Source organism: Pogonomyrmex barbatus, unplaced genomic scaffold (assembly GCF_055798465.1).
Source record: "Pogonomyrmex barbatus isolate J1 unplaced genomic scaffold, ASM5579846v1 scaffold10, whole genome shotgun sequence".
Lineage (NCBI taxonomy): Eukaryota > Metazoa > Arthropoda > Insecta > Hymenoptera > Formicidae > Pogonomyrmex > Pogonomyrmex barbatus.
Genome location: NW_028297099.1, coordinates 3,850,991 through 3,872,557, shown reverse-complemented (window position 1 = coordinate 3,872,557; position 21,567 = coordinate 3,850,991). Strand labels below are relative to the sequence as shown.

At 37.8% G+C, this 21,567-nt stretch overlaps 1 protein-coding gene across 1 annotated transcript in view; it reads right to left on the bottom strand.

The window, feature by feature from the left end:
* The window catches only part of Ten-a (Teneurin-a transmembrane protein), a 426,087-nt gene extending 404,844 nt beyond the window's left edge, over positions 1-21,243 (bottom strand). Inside the window, exon 1 of the mRNA XM_089070549.1 lies at positions 19,865-21,243. The gene's annotated coding sequence lies outside the window, so the exon portion shown is untranslated. The remainder of the gene's footprint in view (positions 1-19,864) is intronic.
* Between the last annotated feature and the right edge of the window lie 324 nt (positions 21,244-21,567).

The window sequence follows — 21,567 nt, the reverse complement described above, 5'->3', positions numbered from 1 at the left end:
TCGGGCACGAAATTTTATTTTCCGTTGTTATTATAGCTAATACGTAAACTCGTTTTCCCAGCTCTGTATTAAATTAATGTTTAATATCATACAACGCGATGTATCACATTATCCCAGTTACACCAGCAGCGCGAACACAACGGACTTTCATATTATCCTACATCACAAATTTTCAATTTTCATTTACTGCGTTTTACATCTTCGATGAAAAAGGGTGTTCTCCGTAGATATATATATTAAAAGATAATGGGCTTACCAATGCCAATACCGAGCTACCGTGTCATCTCGCGATTCTCGATTTTGATTTTCCGCGCGATACAGGACTACCGGATAGTCTCGTATACATTTTTAATTAGACAAAAATCGCTATCGTCGCAATCGCGTCACTTTGCCTCTAAACCGCGCCATCGCTTTGCCGAATCATTCGGCACCTTTCGCCATAGGAAACTATTCTCTTTCTGCGGTTCCATTCGCCGCAACAAGCTTTAATCTGCTTAGCCGCATTCAGACTACGTGGGAAACTGCACTCGTGTAACTAGATTGTGAAATCTAGTGTGTCCCTAAAATCGAGGCCGTGTTCCTGTCCCGGTGAGCTATAGCACCCTGTCCGCCCACGACGTGTCTACAATCCTGCGCTACAGATTTAAATAGTTTGCGCGCCACGTGCATCATCGTATTTTACGTTTTTCCTTTCTCCGAGACTCCTGTAACTTCACGCTGAAACGAAGCCTGTTTACTCGCTCGAAGTCTTCATTAAAACACGTTTAATCAACGTAATGCAATTAAAATCGCACCACAAATTAATTATCGTTTTCGTAGTTAATTTCGGTTATATAGACAATTTTGACACGATAGATACTCGGAAATTGGAAGTTACAGTAAACAGGAAATGTTCCACTTTAAATTAGCTACAAAAATAAAACTAAGAATATACAGTTTCATTTATAAAATTTTTTTTAGACTAATGAAAAATGTCAAGAAAAAAAAAGAATAAAAATGCGGTCAACAGGAACAATAAATACCTTTTTTATCTGAGGCTATATTTGGATTTGCTATTTCATATACATATTCACGTATTTCTTCTGAAAGCAATGCAGGTTGTCTTGATGTGATATCAGAGATATTCTAGTGAATGCTCGCGATAAATGCGATTCTATTCCTTTATATATCTGTTATAGAAACTTCTTCATTCATGTGTGTCAAAAGCAAACGTGATATGCTTCGAAACACACGAGCTCTATTATTGAGTGCATTAGGTACAACATGTAGAATTGATTAAATAAATCATAGGAAATGGAGAGAGAGAGAAATTTAAATAAGTAAATTTCTAAGATAATCATGATAAAGTCAGGATGAATTTTTAACTTTGCAAAAGGATGGGTTCGGAATTATTAAATAAAACTTTCCGATATAGAACCTCTTGTGTATTGTGATATTTTCTTAATGATAATCGAATCATCGTGATAAATTATTACTATTACGAAAATATAGCGCAATATCTGAGGAATATTATGTGCAGTTCTCAACAACTATATTAGAAAATAATATTACGAAGCATGTCGTCTATCGGCGATGAAATAGCAATCTTGCCACGACTCGCTGATTCAGAACGTCGAACTGGGAAAAGTGGTGCAAACGTTTCACGGATGAAATCTACCAGTACACACGCGGGATCCCGACGAGCTTTAAAACTCAACTCAGCCCGGTCCAATCACCGATCGTTATTTCCTCTAGGGCTCGACACAGTAGATACATTCTCAACGACTAATCCAACGTCAATCACGTATCGATTTCTCGTCGATGTGGAAGCATATCCGGTAACTCGATTGACGAAAATGCTTGAGACGTATCGAACAGTGCGATGTACGAGATCGTCAACTTATCTACGCCATTATCTTCAAATTTATATTGATATTTCGAAACAAGAACGCGCTCTTTGCAGGACACACAAAAATAACTGTATTATAAAAGCTAAAATAGCGATTTACTATTTCGATTTTCTTTTTCTATTTTTCTTTCTTCTAAAAATTCTTAGATTATACTCTGCTCCTTAGAATCTATATTTACAGACTTATACATGCATTATATGACGTTTCTTACATACAAAAATGATTTACGTTAGAGAAATATTCTTCCTTTTAATAGAATTTTTACAAGAATAAAAAATGATACTTTACTAAATGATACTCATTATCATGTATTTCTATTTATTTATATAATATTCTTCGTTCGTTATAGTTTTCGCTTTGCGAGTATCATATACGGTCTTTCGGCATGGTATGCAGTTTTTGCCGAGACACAAGCGCAATGTTGGCAGCCTAAGAAGAACATAATACCGAACGCGGCTTATCCGAATACTGATAGAGCCTCGAAGGGAATCCTTCGTAAGCGCGGCCATACGTAAGCTTACCGCGGCTTACAGGGATGCCTCCTTCTCTCTCTCTCTCTCTCTCTCTCTCTCTCTCTCTCTCTCTCTCTCTCTCTCTCTCTCTCCACCTCTCTTCCCCCATCTCTCTCTTTCTCTCTTTTGGAATCTGGCGTCTCGTCTCGCGATTTCGCGAAACTCAAAAGATTATCTATACAAGGTAGAAAAATATTTTATTAAATTTGGAGACAAAACGTACGATTTTATAAATTTTGCGAGATAACGATGGCGTATCGTCAGCGGGTGAATGACAGCAGATAGACATAAACAAATTAAGTTACCAAGCAAAATAAAGTACATCTCAATAAATTAACGCTTCTACACGACTAACTGTATTCATTTTTGCTGGAATCTCGCAATTTCTGAGCTAACGAAGTCAACTTTGAGACTCTCGATAGACGTCTCGTTTGACTTATGAAGGCTGCGCTGCCGCGAACTTACGAAAGAACAGCAAACATTCGTAAACTCGACAACTTTTTATGCCGTGTATTTATATCTCTCTTGATCTTTTAATCTGCATATATATATATATATATATATATCAAACCAGCGCAGTCTTTTTAAATTATTTGTAACTTTAAATATGCTTAAGTGAAAGAATAAATTCTCATAGAGAAATAAATTCCTGAACGAGAATTTGAAAATTAATTCTATAATGTATATAATGTAGGGAATAATATATAATTTATAATGCTCATACGTTATAAAACTTGAATACGATATCCCATTTGTTCGTACAGAAAGCGTAGTGCTAGCACAACGGGTAATGTTGCAAGCTAAAGGAATATGGCATACATGTATATATTTGCACGCATTATTTCAATATGTAGTAATCTTGACATGAGCGTTAATCGCCTTATACTCATTTTAAATGGGAGCTCGCGACATCCCAAGTTAACAGTCCATTAGCAGAGGTCACGCTGCATCGCGCATGCTTCACGGGTTTGCACAACGCGGAAACTGGCGCAAGACGAGACTGCCGTTATATTCTGGCTATCTATTACGTACAATTTTCGCAAGAAAGCACATTACAATCCACACGTACATGATTTATTTCGTGCTACATATCGTTAATGTGATATCTTCATAAGGTATTTAGATTTATCGCGTAAAAGTCATTTTTATTTGAAACAAGACCAAACTATTGTTAGGTGAAAATTTAGTTCGGGATGGAGTACGTAGTATTAATGCTCGCGTTGTGTGTATCGTTGCAGCGTTCTCTTTGAAACGGGAGAAGCGGGAATCTCTTCGTCAAACCGCTATAGTTCATTACGGTTAGTATGGAGCTATGTTGACGGTGGTATCGTGCGAAGTGAGACGTGTAGCAGATATGAACTCCGGTACAACGATGACACGGCGACATCGAGGCATATGTCTTCTCGCGAATTCATCGTGCCACGCGCGACAAGATTAATGACCGGAAAGAGTGTGGGTCGTGCGAATTCACACTCGATAAAATTTGCAACGCCCTGCCGTCCCATTTGTACGACATTCTCTCTCTCTCTCTCTCTCTCTCTCTCTCTCTCTCTCTCTCTCTCTCTCTCTCTCTCTCTCTCTCTCTCTCTCTCTCTCTCTCTCTCTCTCTTGAAAATATAACATGTTCGTCGGAGTTCTCCTGTAAATATGCGTATTGGAAATGTCCTCTCACACATCCCACGTCCGTCCGTTCCATTTCAGCCGAAGAATCGACGCGAGCGCGCCGGGACGCCTCGTGCAAATCGCAAATTTGAAAGCACTTTTCCGACGGCACATAGATACGGCCGCGTATGTATTTCCGCATCACCCCCATTTATGCGCGACTACTACGACGTGGTGCTTCTCGAGATTTGCGGCAAACGGCAGCGAGAAGATGAACCCAGCTTTATCCGGCGCTATATATATATATCGATAAGTTTCTGCGCCGAGAATATAATTGAAATTTTACGCTTAATACAACAGTCACGAGAAAACATGCGTGTGAAATTTCGTATTGATTATTAGTTTTTCCAACTACGCCGCAGGCGTTACTTTTTGAGCATATATATTGTCACGATAATAGGAACTGAAATTAATTGCAAAATTTGCCGTCAACTATTCCACGCTTGTCACGTATGCCCATTGCCTTGCAGTCTAATGAGTGCTTTTATATTAAACAACATATATATTCCTTTAATCTGCGATTGTAAGCCAGAGTACATCCGTAGAATTAAAATTTTCCACATTATGATTAAAAGAGAATAATTTATTCTGCAAATGTTATATTTATAATTATTAGATTAATCGATTTAATACGAATTATTTTGTAATCTTTTGAAAAAGTTAACTTTTTAACGATTAAACATAAATATATGTACATAGAATTAATTGAAAAATACATAACATTAGAAAGTGAATGGTGCATATCGCCATACTGCTCTAGTTTTCGAAAAAAAAGATATATATATATATATATATATATATATATATATATATATATATGTTCCAGGAACTATAATACATCTGGAGTGTACGTGCTAGCAATGAAATTACTTGTGACCATCATGCAGAGGATAATTGCTGGAGATGTTGCGTGCGCAGAGATCCATATGTGATTTGAAAACTTACTTCCAAAGTGCTATATGCAACGCAGTCGGTGTGCTGCCATATAATCCGGGAAGTTATGAAAGTTCGTGCAAGATCGGGCTATCATTCGATGATTCAACCATACCTTTATGTGAATACCAACGCATTTCAAGTTAAATGGCGCTACTAACAAAATAGTTTGCACCTTATTCGGCACGAGTCTCGATGCTTGCACAATCCTCTCAAGTTATGCTCATCCATATTGTCGAGGAAACTTTTTAACGGCTCGCGGAACTCTGCTTCGAGCTTTCATGAGAAATCTAATAGCTCTAGTACATACAGAAGCTAGTTCTAGATGCATACAGAAGACAATATTCAAGCTTGAGTTGTAACTGATTATTAGTGCTATTAAGTAGATGGCATATTACAAACGGTACAATAATTGTTCATCTATATTTAATTATAGCTCAATTGTTTCTAAAAAATCGATTGAAATTAATTTTTGTGTCAAATTATTTGAGGAAATGTTCAACAAATTCTTTTGTTACATTGATATTTTAAAAAATTAAAATTTTATTACTTACTAATATTATCTTGCTTGTTTTTAATGTTCATAATGTGGTTGTCAGAATCAGTACGCCGGTAGCAATCCAATCATTCTATTAGAGAATAATAATACACGCGTATATTGCTATAGATAGACCTGCCGGCAGTTCTCCGTCAATTCGTTTGTGAAGGCTTCCAACATCGAACAAAGGACATCGTTTTGCGAAAGCACCCGATAACAGACAAAGGATCCCACGAATAGCATAGATATCGAATGAATGGATACACTGCGAATTGTTGTGCGCTATATGCTGTGATTGAAGTGTAATCGTACATAAATTAAGGTACAGTCAGACAAACGTACGACTTATGCATGAGTTTTTACTTCATCTTAATTATATATAAGCAACAAGACGAAATAATAATTTATATCTATACATTATTAAATGAATGAAATAAGATAATTCGAGCAAGAGCAGAGGTATTCATCGCGGTAAAATTGTCGGCCAATATCGCGTTACGATGTGAAAACAGAAAAAAATCGTCGATCACAGGGATAGATCTTCCATTAAAGAAAATTACCATATGATAGGTACCATCCAAACCAATATATACCCTCAAATATTCAGCATTCGATCGTCATTCATTTCATCTTATCTTATTTCCAATAGAGAACTCTTTCTGCGTTTCTCACGTCACCCCGAGATTAAATGTAAAAGAGGAAGGATCCCGTATACTCTTTATTTGCGCTTCGCGCGTTACTCTAGGTTACAGAGCGGCGGATTCATATGATCAAATATGGGATATTTGCGCCTTCGAGTGCGGATATTCGCTTTGATTTCGCGTTATCGACGTCAGCTCATCGATCCGTGAATTCATTTGCTCGTAAAGATTTTACTATTCCGCCAGGCCGCGCGCACAAAATGCGATAGAAAGGTTTTTTCCTTTACGTGGTTTTACTGGCATCCTTTTTCTGTCTCTGACGACGTTTTATAACTTCATTAAAAATCTAAAAATGAAAACCCGCAACCGCTTGGGCTTAAGGATTATAGTTGTTCTTTTTATTATATAATACACGTGTTTTAATATTTCGTACGAAATTGTCGTAAACAGAATTGGAATAGTGTGAAAAGAGAATTACATAATTAATAATTGAATACTAGTTTTTAAACAATTTATACACTTATATGAATAAAAAAAATCTTAGCAGTTTAAGGATATGTTAAATAAGTATTTGTCTTTAATTATTTAAAAAACATTTCTTTACACATATTAATTTATGATTAATATTTTAGATGTTTTTTTTTGTATATTACGTAATTTAACATGTGAATTTAGTATGCAAAGATATAACAATTGTTACTTTATTATTCTGAACGAAATATCCATCAGCAAAACACTAAATATTTCTAGAGTAATCAATCATCGTTCGGTATACCTTAATACAAACGAGATTCTTGATAATATACGTAAACGTGTCTATATACACTACGCAAATCGCACTTTTATACACGCTTTTCGTACGGAAAACAAAATTTACATATATCGCTGGCTTAATATAATAAATTAAAATACGCTTACGGCGAGATTGGTATTAATTAAAACTGTGAGATTTGCATTGATTATAATGTGCCACTAATTGAAAGCGACTTATCTACACGTTGTATTAAAATGTAAATCAAATCTTCGGCGTCATGGGCATTCATGTTCGTGCTGGTCAATAAGCAAGAGCAGACGAGATTGTAATACAAAACACGTTTGCCAAAATGTCTCTATACATATTTTTCTTTGTTTTTTAATTGAGATGTATTATTATATGAGATAGCATTTATCGGAAATTTTATTGGATATTGATGGTATGCAAACATCGTTCATTATAACTGTATTATAGAAATGATAGATATAACTATCATAATTGTTTTTTTTTCATTCTGTTCCAAATATTCGTATATCCAAATCTACAACAGGTTTTCAGGAGAGAAAAACAAAGATGTAATTTATTTCTAACAATAGAACTACTTTTTATCGATTCAATCGATCGTGTACGAACTTCACATACTCACACATACAGAAAAATTTTATTTTCGATATCTATCTGGCACACAATTTTCACGTATGTATACGTTAAAAATCATATATTATTTTCGCGTAGATATATTATCGCTGCAATTAGATTATAAATTATATGACAAATTACACTTTCATTTAATCGATTTCTGATAATTGTCATTCTTAATGCTCGCTTGAATTATAAAACATTCTTCAACGGACTATCCATACGAAATCATGCAGAACTCAATGAGTCGTATGAATTTCATAAGGTGACGATAATCTTATCAACATTCATAATATCTGGAGCAGTAACCTGACGTTAAACCTGACGAAAGTTTCATCGCGCACCCGGACGACCCTCAAGCTGCCGCGAAAGAGGAAATCCGCGCAACCAACCGAGAAGATATAATCCTTCTGTCGCAGAGAAAGTCAAGTCGACTCGGACGGAAGTCAAATCCCGTGCCAGCACCTATACCAGTCACATCGGTCCCCGACCAGCTGAGGGAAAAGCAAAGATTGGTCTCGTGTACTATATAGAAACTTCGGACACTACGCACGAATATCATAGCCAGACAGCCGCGCTGGGTACCGATACTGTGCGCTCTCACGGGTTTTAGTTAAATGCCAGCGCAAATACGGAGAGTACACGTGCATCCCGTGTGCTTCAGTGACATTTCTCCAAGGAGAGAACGTTCGTGGACTTTAAGGTGGCATGGCGATGCCACCCAAGTTCGGACATAAAAGACTCTCAGCAGCTTCTATCAGCTCAGCGAAGCGACGACGGAGAAACGATTCCTTGCTATAAAATGGATCTTTTGCTATTTGTTTAGCAATTTTAATTTTGGCGATTATCAATGACGGCCATTTGAAAGTATGTATGTTACAAATTTAGATTTTGCTCATTTTTTCAAATTCATGTCAATATTTTTTTTTATGAAATATTTATGATCTGTGAAATTCTTATTGAATATCTATTATTTTCAAATAATTAATATAATTAATAACTTAAGTAAAGCTATCTTATATTATACTTTTTGTTTTATGTCTGTTAACTGTTAATTTTTAATTAACTGCATTTCTTTACATTTCATATAAAGCGTTTTATTTCCTATCATATTTTTAATACGTATGCGCATGTCGTGATAAGAGCGTGTATATCTAATATAGACATCTGCGAAACGTGAAACGCAGATGATGAGTTTTTGTCGCATGTCATTACGTCAATTTTTCGGAGTTATAACTTTTAAAAATGTGGCATGCACCATTTATGAGAAAACACCGCACCGTATTTTTTTTACGCGTAATTTGACAGAGGCGCTAGAAAATAGGTGTGTAAACACGTGTAGTACAAGTATTTTGAAATGTAATACACCATCATCGAGAAATCGACACGCGCGCTGATTGATTTTTTCACTAAATAAAGATCGCAAATGTAATCGTCAATATCTCCGCACAAGAAAATTGCAACGAGACGAATCGTATTATTAATAATCTTTATAAAGAAAAACTAAGGGAAACTAAGATTCTAATCCTTCTAATAAAAGCACGATTAATTATCTTGTTGAAAGTTGTGAAATATCTTCAATTAATTATATAATAAGAACATAAAGCTAATCGCTTAAAATAGAAATCATGATGCATTCAAATAAATTTATTTTTAATGCTTCGTTCTAAGTTTTCTTCAGAAAAGGTAAGGTACATTTAAATCTAATTATCGTTAATCCAGAATTTGCAGAGTTGTCTTGTTATATATTAATCCCAGTTAATATTATGACCTTTTACAATCATCCAAGAGACGTCTAAAATTACAAAGAATTTATAGATCCATCAGAGGGAAGAAAACGATTTGACCTATAAAATTAAAGAAATGAGCAAATTTATAATAAAATGAAATTTATATAATTTATATAATATGTCAAAAATTGTATATATTTATTTTAACAAAAATCTAGATATATGTTTATATATATTTATGTCTTTTTCCATTATTAAAAATTTATGAATTAAATATTTTATATGTATGTATATGTAGTATATATGTATGTACATGTCTATGTATATGTAGTTAATTTAAAAATGTTCTAATTTTAATTAAAAACAACAAAATAATTATTAACGATTATATTCCCTGATGTCTATATTTTCTTAGACGCTTTGTAGAAATACGACGATATTCTCTATGAGAAAACTCAAAATGAAAAAATGAGAAAAGAGAACTTTTTCACGCATATTTATTTTCTTCCATTAAACAGAGAAAAACTCTCGTATATCCGAAAAAGTTGGCGGACGATGTACTGCCATCATCGCCAGGCAGTCAAGCGTTGTTTTAACTAATGCGCTCTCTTGAACTCTCTACATTATGGAATAATTTAAATGACTACGACAGCTTATATATACTTAGCATATATTCATTTGATCATTCTTTACTAGTATGACACCATTCATTGAATAATTGTATACATTGTCAACAAACAAATTTGAAATTCCATTCCAAATTAGAAATAATTATTCATAGTATAAGAATGCATTTAAATTAATATCATAAAAGTTCATCTGGAATAAATGTAATTTTTTTACTCAATATCAATAGATAAATAGCAGTTCTACTTTTTATTTTGCAATCGATAGGAATCGAGATTACGGGAAGAGTGAAAACAAATGTTCAATAACTATATAACTAGCTGGATTTTATTCCGTCAACAAAGTAAGTTGTTTTTTCTTACGGCTGCCTGTGAAAAATTCTATCAGGAATCGATCGATAAGGTGTCTCAACCAGCCGCCGTTTTGTAATTATGCAAATCGACTTTTCCATCGTTACTTCACATACATTTTTTTTTTCTTTTAAATGGGAAATGGGAATATACTTTTACAGCCAGTGACCAATAAATCGACATTTGTAATACTTTGAATATCTATATTATTTTTTAATATCATGAAAATATGTATCAATACTATAACAATTGCTGAGTACTAAGTAAGTAATATTTTTTATAAATATATAATGAATTTGGATTTTTGTTGACATTTTTGTTGCACACAATGAAAAAAATTAAAATTAAAGATATTAAAAATAATTAAAGATACATTAAGATCATGTTATTGAATAGGTATTGATTAAATATCAATAGATAATTATCAATCTATAAAAAAATACTACTACTATCCACTAATTATATCGGTGAGAAATCTACAAGAAATTTATAGTATGATTAATATTTATAGTGGTAAGTAAGGTCAATACTCTCTAAGAAACGGAACACTCAGAATATATCTAACGCAAATGCATGTTCATATAACGTAATAGAATTCTATATGGTAGTAACTTATGGTGAAGATGATACGCGCGCCATAACTCGAAACTTCGTTTATTCGAAGGCGTCCACGGGGACGCGATACGATGGTAGTGTCAGCGATACGAACCTAACATTTAACGAGATATGGTCGCAACTCAATTTACAAGGCACAAGCTTTGCTTAACCCAAGCATTACAAATACCGAAGCCGGTTCAATGTACTCGCGGATACCTTTGAGTCAATTCCAACTGTGCGTCGACGGTTAGTTTAATAAATGACCGAGAGTATTCGCATACGTGGCTCTTTAACACGGCTTAACGGTCACTAACACATTACGGCATCGGAGCCGTTCGACTGGTGTTTGACTATGGAACGCAATATAAACGATCGTTATCATAAAGAGATCATGCACGCCTTGGTAATCCGCGATCGCCGCAATTACTCGTAAATTCGCATCTATTTGCATGTCGAGTTGGTACGCTCGCTACGCCGGCTTGCTCGCGAGAGAGAAATAGTAATTGATTGATCTGTGGGATTGATCTGTGTGTTCTAACGTTATCGGCACCGAGACGCGGTACTGCGAAAATTTTCGGCGGAATGGTTATGATCTAATGCATCCCGCGAGCCGGCTCGCGCGTATCTCTCGATCACGCTGGCATAAACGTCGCATGGCGTAATGCATGCGCCGCGCATTGGTTCAATATAAAGGATTGTTATTTACGACACGGTTTATATTTCATCGGAATATAATGGAAAATGGACCCGGCGTTAGGGGTAACGCATAGCTTACCGTACATATATTCTTCGCCTCTATCGTTTTGGCTCGCGACCAACGTGGCTGCGTTTTGACATTTGTTTGTAGTTGAAATACGCAACTGCACACATTTCTGTAATTATTCGAACGTTATATTCGCACGCTCCAGGATTGTCCAGGGTTATTCAGAATTGTTAATCCGTCTCCACGTGAGCGTTGTGTATTCATGCTGTCAAATTAATGCCGAAGAGAGAAGAGTCATCACACTTATATAAATATGTAATTTCTAAATTTTATCCGTTGATAAGGACGTTTCGCATGCATACAAATTGTCAAATTTAATTATCATTTTCCAAATGTTTCTTTGATAGTGCAAGTTATTACATAACAAATATTTGCACGATGACAGTAGAAATATGCGACCTAAACGCCAATTATCATATAGAGTTAGAGAGATTCATTCATTCTTAATTTCGGTCTTACTTCGCTCCTATGCGTCATAACTTTCCAAACTAGCAGCCTGGAAACGGACAAATATATCTTCCGGCAACGATTAAACGGTCGTAACTTTCTTTCCAAACTTTCCTTCCTCGCGCAGCGTTTACGACCGAAGCTCAGAAGCGGGATAAGCCGCTACGTATCAATTAATTTGACCTGATCGCGCTAACCTAACCTAAGCTGGCAAACACAATTGCGTGGGATGCTGGCTGCTAGTTAAGCGCTACATGCTTTTCCACGAGGCAGCGCAACAAAACAGCCAATAATCTTAACAACGCGGGAGATACCAAAACGAAATATCCACGCGCGATAACCGCCGAGATGTTTCTCGCGTACTGGAATTTCGCCCACGCCATTCTCGGGTCAACGAAACGTCGTTGCATCGTAAACAAGCTCGTCGGACAGAACCTTCGCAGTCAGCTCCTCTCATGCCAGGAGATTTTTCAAACGTACGTTACCCGTAACTTCAAAGATCGTCCTGTCCAGACAGACAGGTCGTATACGTGAAACTTTCGCCGACGCAGTTCTCCCATCGCTCTTACCTATCCTCATCTCGAGGGAGAGTTCTACGTGCGTGGATTTTACATACCACCCTGGTTACGTCGCGCTCAGAAATGCGCAAAAGTGCATACGCAATCTTATTCCTCCTTTATCTATATGAACGAATATGCTGTGTGAAATTTACTTGGTGTAGACGTACGGGAACTTTCGCAAATGGACGCGGAAAAGAAAAATTTTTCGGATCGCAAGTGGACAGGCTTTGCTTAGCTTCGGGGAACGAAAGAGCTCACGGGTACTGCAGAATGCAACGGAAGGAAGGCTGAAGAAGAAAGAGAAGAGACGGGAAGGGAGTATGAAAGTGGGTAGGAATTGTTACGACAGCGGGTTTACGAGGTCCCGGTGGACAGGATGCCAAGCAAAAGGAGCAAGGGGTACACGTCACTCGTTTCCGAAAGAGGAAAAGCGTTATCTTGCCGTGTGTGACTCGAATAACGAGAGTAAGCCTTCGCGAAGTCCGATCTGTCGGACGTTCTGTCGTGGCAACGTTAATGCGATTTCTGTTTTCCCGATTTCGCGTCGCCGCTCGATCTCCCGTCGCATTACGACTATATCAATGACACTGAAATCATATCGATCTGGGCAGAGTGTGATGTCTTCGGTTCATCTCCACTGACCGCACGTGAAGTATTTTGTGCCACAATAGAGAGGTAGACGTAATCTTTTCGAAAAATGAAACTATCGTCATGTATCATACGATGACGTCTGTTTAATTCACGATATCATACGTGCAACGAACTATAACTGTGAAATGTGAATAATGATAGACGTCAAATGACTTCGCCACTCGAGGTGGCGACAATTAACTTCAGAATGTTGAGAATGTCTCCTGTACTGTAATTAGACAATTCAGATAGCGTGATTTCGCTGCGAGTACCGCTTCGTTATATAAATGTTAGTTATATATATTTGTTGTATTTCAATTCAAAGTACCAAAATTTTTTATTAATAAAAAGTTATAATTTATTAAAATTTATATTATGGAAGGTAGAAAAAATATTTATTTTCATTAAAAAGAATAACGATGAGAGTTTGTCCTTTTAAATTATATAACGATAATTGGGACATGAATAATGAAAAGATTTAATTAGATATGATTAATCAACTCGACAACGAGAACTAAAATGATCAACCTTGGCTTCAATATAAACAATCGTTAGATTTGCGATACAAAAACACAAAAAGTAAGCTGAAGAGCTTTTATCGAATAATGCAGATTCCATGGCAACTCCACAAATGTGCCTGGCGCATTTACATTTAATCTCCGGTAAAACCGATGGTCGGTCGGGTAATTACCAAGAATGATTGCTCGTTGTCAATATGTACGGCCCGTTCTATCTATTTCAAAAACAAGTTTGGACTTCTGTCCAAAACTATGGATAGTCATTTAAAAATTTTGACTGATGACAGATATTTTTTACTCACACAGAGCCGATTTACATCTAGTAATGCAATAATTTATAACTATCTAATTAATTAAATCTAATTAATTAATTAAATAAATAACTTAACAGGAACTGTTGAATAATAAAATATAATCTTCGCTTTGAAAATTTATAAAAAAAGCGAATTGCATTGAATCGTAACAATTAGAATCACTGTACCAGTTAGGGATTAATATCATTACCTGTCGAATGGCATTTGCTGGAAAGTCAAGCGGTAAACATTTCACAAACTCATTTTCCTGTTCTGGCACACTTTTAATGACACGCGCGAACATACTAATATAATTATTGCGACAGTTTCACTCGTTATCCTTGATTGTCCTGTACGACAAATAATAACTGCTTGAAATTGCCATGTATGTCAGCAGCTTTAGTGTACCAATTTTAGTTATGATTGACACTTTCATGTTCGTTTAATGGCATTAACTCGTATATTTCTTCGCAAATGAATAACGAATCTAGATTTGGAATCGACGATTGTTACAATAGCGTCGTCAGAGTCACTACGTATAAATGAAAAATGACTTTTTATAATATAAGAGAACGATATTAAAGTTTAGCACTTTATGCAGAATTTTGATGTTTGCAAATACTACAAATACAGCGTACAGCGTTATTTTCACACTCTGAGAATGCCGTTACGCTTTTCCGGCGCTGCTTGACGAGTAATGGATCGTCGAAGCGGTAGGGGTTGAAAAAATATGGACCGAGGTCGCAGAAAATGAGCCCAAAACTTTTACAGCGGATGCAAAGCAGCGCAGCTTATCGCGTGAATGTTTGTATGGTGATCTATCCTCCACGAAGTCAGAACCTCCACCCCGTTTGGCCTACATACCGAGAGTTATGGCCGCAGCCGTGTCATACAACCGCACGAAGTCTCCGTGAGACATATAAGGAAATAGGAGCATAGCCTTCGCCAAGCATTTGCAGCGGGCGCGCGCGGCTGTTGAAGGTGTACGAAACAAGCATCGCTTTTGCGCCGAGCGAAAATATTCCGTGGCAGTTGTAACACTCGATTTCCATTCGTCTGCATTCGGATATTGAGATCGGAAATAAAATGCAACTAATAACGATTCTTCGTTGTTCACCAAAAAATATTGCAGTAGTTTTTTATAGGATATATCGGAGAATACCGGTATATCGGAGCGAAAACGTTTTTCGGCTCTAGTCAAGTGATTTTAACGCAGGCTTTTATTACTACAGCTATTCCAGTGCAGCGTGGTTGGCAAGGGGAAATAAATATTCGTTGCGTGAGTCCTAGTACATACACACGTTTAATACTTGTTAGCAGTGCTTGGCTTAAAATGTCGTAATATGCTAAATACTATAGTCATCTCTCACGAGACAGTATGCGACAGCCTTAATCCATGCGCGATTACTATGTACGTACAATCTTAACGATGAGATATTTTAGTTTGATGACGCGAATGTGTTATACATTCAACAGTTTCGCGTTCTTCGTACAACGGCTATAATTTAACAGTCAAAGAATGAATTCAACAAGATTACGAAATATTTATATTAACAATAACAATCTTTGTAACATTTATATGAGAATTTGAAAAAATTTAAATTAGAAAACTGAATAAAAATTTTTAATAGGAATATTGCGTTGAAATTATTAAATGAAGACTCGATAAATATAATGAGCAGTAATAATAAAAGAATTGAACGTTAACTGAACTAATTGATTGAATATATAAAATGAAAAATGGTTTCAGCATAAATGAAGATTCTTTCCTTCTTAATTTTTTATTTTATCAGAAATACGTATTAGATATATATCACATACATTTGTATCGCTACAACATGGATCTCTCTATAACCGCTATTAAGTTCTTAATCGGTATAAAAATAATGATTATTATAGCGCATGTGAAGTATGTAATTTTAAGGAGAGACAGAAACGAGGACATGCGTTTATATTTGTCGTTATAGTAGACGAGCAAGTGAATGAGGTAACGAGACTCATCGTCTCATTAACAGTCGTACTTGTTTTCAAAGAAAATCTTCGTCCAAGTTTTCTCTCTTCTATATACGATCTTTTACTGCGTCAGAAATGTTCAAAGGTGACAAATGAATGCCCTCGCCGTAGGCGACGTTTGTAATTTTAGTTAGTCGTCGACAATTAGCGTAATTTCGGTATTTAAAACACACATTATTTTTTCGTGGCACGTTTCATCTTATCGCGTGTTTCTCGTCGCTGAAAATGCGACCGTTGTACGAGCATAGTTACCCTAATCGATAAGCCGGGATATTAGCGATATTAGCACACTTCTCCTTTTTTCCCCTCGCGGGGAGACCACCAAACTCTCTCTTTCTCTCCGTGGTAGTCCTATAAAATTTACGATAATTTCCGGTTACACGGTAGCCTTTCGTTCTCGGTTTTCATTGAGCCACGATACGACTGCATAATTTCTGGTTGCGTCGCTAATGCGTAGTAATTTTCCGACTTTGCTAATAGGCGAATAATATCGCGATGTAATTCTGAGAAACTGGTAATATATAATATAATTTTAAACTAATTTTAAGGTGATATTTTTGTGAAAATTCCCCTTTTTAGCGACATAATAAAATATTTTGAATGATTATATATAATATTATTTCTCATATCGAAAAGTTGAAATTATTGCAAAACTTATAAATTTTTTAAATATTGATGAAAAATATATTATACAATTTGTAAGAAAGTAAATAGATACAAAGAAACAATAGATTATACGTTTTTAGATTATTATTCTTTTTAACAAAATAGTCATCTCTATCACATTTAAGAATGGTATCACACATATATATATCCAAGGAGGGTGAGAATACCCAGATAGGCAGGGTGTGCCAAATAACGTACTTATCTGAACCATGCACTTTTCAGAGTGTGACAAGGGGATATGATTTATTACCTACAAGCTTGCTACAATGACTGCGGTACGTGTTAAACTGACCACGTTCATCATTAAAATTAATGGGTATTGGATACTGCCCACGGTAAGCGAAAGAAGAGGTAGAAATGACCAAAAGCATCGATAACCGAGAAAGATGTTGTTAATATCGCAGTCCGATATTTTGCAGTATTTTGTGAACAGTCGTCAGAAAAACAATATGAAATATTGATTTTGTTCATATTTAGACCCTTTACTTTTGTCTCCAAAGAGATTAGTTTTAAATATGATAGATATTATTTCCGTAATTTTACATATTCCGGAATTTTCTATTGCATAAAATTTGCATTTGAAAACTTAATTACAAATTTATGTAATCAACTCGCTCCTCGGGGTGACGACGTCGACGCGTGCAGTAAGAGCAGTTATACGTGTTACGCATTTTCATGAATTCTGTAATTGCTTCTGGTATCTATTGTGCAGATGAGTGTTAAGTCTGCGGCCTTGCATCTATTAAAATTAATGGGGATTGGGATAGCGGAGATAGTCAAGCGTGATACTAAACGCGAAGTGCATGAATGATACATCATTCACAAAGAAACAATGCGTATAATCCAATGATCGCATTATAATAATTCGTACGTTACAATGTACGTATTATTATTAAAACGATCATTATGACATTCCGATTAGAGTGTTCGAGTTAATGCGCGACAGACATTTAGAATATTCCAATGCTAAATTTAATTAATTATATTTTCATATCGACATACTATGTCTATTATTAAATTCATATTGCATTGTGAATCTAATCATATGCGATATTTATGCGTGTTTATTAATGCTTACGGTAATTACTTTTATTAGAATCTATTCTTCACAAAATATTCCGAGTGTTGGATCTACCGGCCGAGCATACGATAACCGCTTGCGATCAACTACTTTATGGAAATAAATTGTGTTATGATAATCGACTCTGTTCACAAAAGCAAGTTAAAAGTAAGATTAGGCCGCGGCGTTACTGTTTGCCAATTTCCCTGTTTACACGTCCCGCTTACGCCGTTATCGCGGTACACGCGACTCGCACTGCAGAATCGCATTACCCGACAGCGGCAGAATAACCGCATAAAAATTTCCGTCTTCCTTTTTCCAGGGCCGACTCGACTCGAGAGGAAAACTCGTGCGAAGGAACGGGCAGGGCTGCGCGAATATGCCGGCTGTTTGCCAAACCGCCTCAATCGCCGTCGATCATCGACGTCCTTGTGGGCGCGATAGATCGCATTACCGTAATGACATTTCGCGGCCAGTTTCGCTGACGATGAGAATATGAGGGTCGTGGCTCGAGACAAGAAGGTAGGCAAATCGATCTGTCGGTATCCGCACGTAACACACGGCTAAGTAGCGCGTTAAAACCCCGCGAGCGTCCCGGCTATGCTTTCAGCATATTTGTATAGGATTCTGCTCGGTGGCGCGTACGCGCCGCTGCCACCCGTGGTACGCGAGCACCTGCCGAACGCTTACGTAGCTACGCAAAATGACAACGCTACCATTACGCATACCCGGGATAGCCGAGATACTTAACAATCTGGTATTCCGATTACGATAGTACGCCTATGCATGTAGGAGCGCGCATCTTCGAATGCGCTCCGAGAAGACGCGCTCGCAGCGGATCGCAGCATGTAGAACGCGCTTGGCGATCCCTGAAGCGACAAGATCTTCCGAACCTCCCCGTACATCCGCTTATGACAAGCATGTGACATGAATGCTAATCGCTTATCCGATACCACAATCGGAGAGAAATTTATCAGTAACGTAATTTTGTATATATATATATATATATATATATATATATTCTCTACGGCACAGAGTTAAAGCAATAAGCGCACCGTTAATACGAGTTCTTTTTACCTTGATCTGAAAAATATCGCATTATGCCGCTATGTAAGATTAAAACTTGCCGTTATTATCAAAGATCATCGACGACAAATCGAACAAAGTCACTTTGTAAATGGAATGGATTTTTATTCTTTGACTTGTAGCTTGTTCTCAGTTTGAGAAACAATTCATAAAGTAATATCGTTCAAGCAAAAGTGTTTGATCAAAGACATAAAAAGTTTCATTAAAACTTCTTTGATCGCTGGCACAAGTAAAAAGAAGTACGCTGCCAATTATGTACTCCAGTTACGCAATGACCTACTGATTATGAAGAACAAAACGTTGTTATTACCCAGCGGAAGTAATTGATTAAATTTAGACGAAAGTATTATCTTTCTTACAAGCGGTAAGCTTTAATATTTATTTCTTTTTCAATTTTAATTATATTTGGAATTGCTACTATATATTAACTTTATAGCGTCAAAAATCGTTCATTTATCTTACGACTGAAAAGATACATGTATAACATCTTCATTTATATGTATATAAATTAGAAAAAAGGTTGCGTGTAGAGATGCTGTGCATAATCATCTACATCGTAGCTTCACATAATGTGAGGAGCATCCGTACGTATCCAACAAGAGTTGGATTTTAAAGTACGAAAGTTTCCGAGTTTTCTTGAATTTTCATTACGTACGTTCCGGGAGGAGGGCGGAAAGGTCTCTAGGGGGGAGTACGATAACATTAGAAGCACAAGCGCCTCAGGTTCTATCTCTGCGGCGCGTAATTCGAGAACCCAGCCCGCCGTTCGATTATAATTTCATTTGCCGGGAACTCGCATGATTAATGCGACGGTACCGACCTATTCCCTCTAATTAAATCCCATGTACCAGTACCAATTCTACAATCGATCGTGGAAATCATTGACCAGTCACCTGGGCTCAATTGAATTCTATATAGAAACGCGATACAGAGCAATCAAATAAGACTCGACTTACCTCAGTTCGATGCCTTGGTTACGCTTGTCATTTATGCTAACAATCACGTCGCGTGGCTGTATCTTCTTATCACCGCTGCACTCCGGGGTAGTCACTTTGCCGCGCGAGCTTACGCCAGGCACAAACGACGACTACGTACGTCCGCACACGTACGCCTCCCCTCGCGATGACGTAATGACATCCAGCGTTTCGCGATGACGAGATCAGCGTCTTTCCCTATCTCCCTCTGTTCGTGCGGGTTCAATTCGCGGCGACGTGAGAGTTCCACTCGGAGCACCGACGTACGTACATACGAACGAAGCTTAAGACAGTCACGTATCGTTGCGAGCCTTCGTCGCGCACACTGCTGCACTGTCACGGTGCCCGCCACGGTTTCTCCACCCCGTCGATTTAGCGAATCCCCCGAGCCAGCGATCCTAATCTCCCAATTTCTCGCGAGCGCGCACACCGGCGTGACTATCGCGACGCGATAAAGTCCGAAACGCGAGATTTACGAACTCTCGAAACGAATTCACGTGAATTCCAATACGACGATTTAAAGTGTCACGAGTTGACATAGATAAGCGCCAGCAGTCTTGTCTCTAAAATCCGTAGATGTGCATTAAATCAGGGTGTTTTTTTTTATAACTCAAAAGCATTTTATCGTACCGAAGATATACTTTTAGCATGCTCGATCAACGATTACGCTCGCGACTCTACGAAGTTGTTGTTCTTCTCGTATCCACAGAACGCGGGACGCGTCACACGAAGATGAGGGATGAAGCGTTGGCGTTCCAGCTGATTCACGCCGATAGAAAGAGAAAGGGATGCGTGGGACAGAGTCACGAGAATGCGAGCCACGATAACGTGTGTGTTTACCGCGCGACGACGTAAACACTCCGCACGAAAGCACTCGACTGCTCGACAGGGGTGGCCGAGCGGCACAGTTCGGTTGCTCGCGCAGTAGCTTGGTAACGCGGCGCAACAGTGCGCAAGTTGTGCTTTTGTGCGGCGAATGCGGTACGGGGGCTAGCACACCTATGACCTCTCTCTCTTTCTCTCTCTCATTCTCTCTCTCTCTCTCTCTCTCTCTCTCTCTCTCTCTCCCTCTCGCTCCCCCTTCTTTTTATCTGTATCTGCACTTTTCGTGTTTTTCACCCTCCCGCCTTCTTTTTGCTCTTCTTTATATGCCACCAGTTTTCACTTCTTTTCACCCTCTCTCGCGCTGCCTTGTCTTTTTCCTCCCCTACCCTGTCTTTTCTCTTTTCTTACTTCACCGGCAATCCTCTTATGCCCTTCCTTCACGTCTCAACCAACTGACTGACTGATTGACTGACTGTCGTCTGTCCGACTACCTGCGCCGCGGAAGAGCGGCCACGGTGAATCGCGAAAAGTAACTGGCGAGCCGGCCGACCCCGATTGGCTCGAGTCTGCGCCCTAGCGACAACTCGGGTACACCGGATATAAAATATAGACGCCTAGTGTGTACGTATACCTACGCGCCGCTCTGTGCGCGGTACGCGGCAACACGGGGGTTGAAAAGGAGGAAACTCTCCTCCCCTGCGACCCCCCCCCCGGGTCTCGTCCTCCCGTTACCTGCTCTCCTCTTATTCTATTTTCACTCACTGTACCGGTAGTCGCTCTCTCCTCTCTCTCTCTCTCTCTCTCTCTCTCTCTCTCTCTCTCTCTCTCTCTCTCTCTCTCTCTCTCTCTCTGCTACTCTC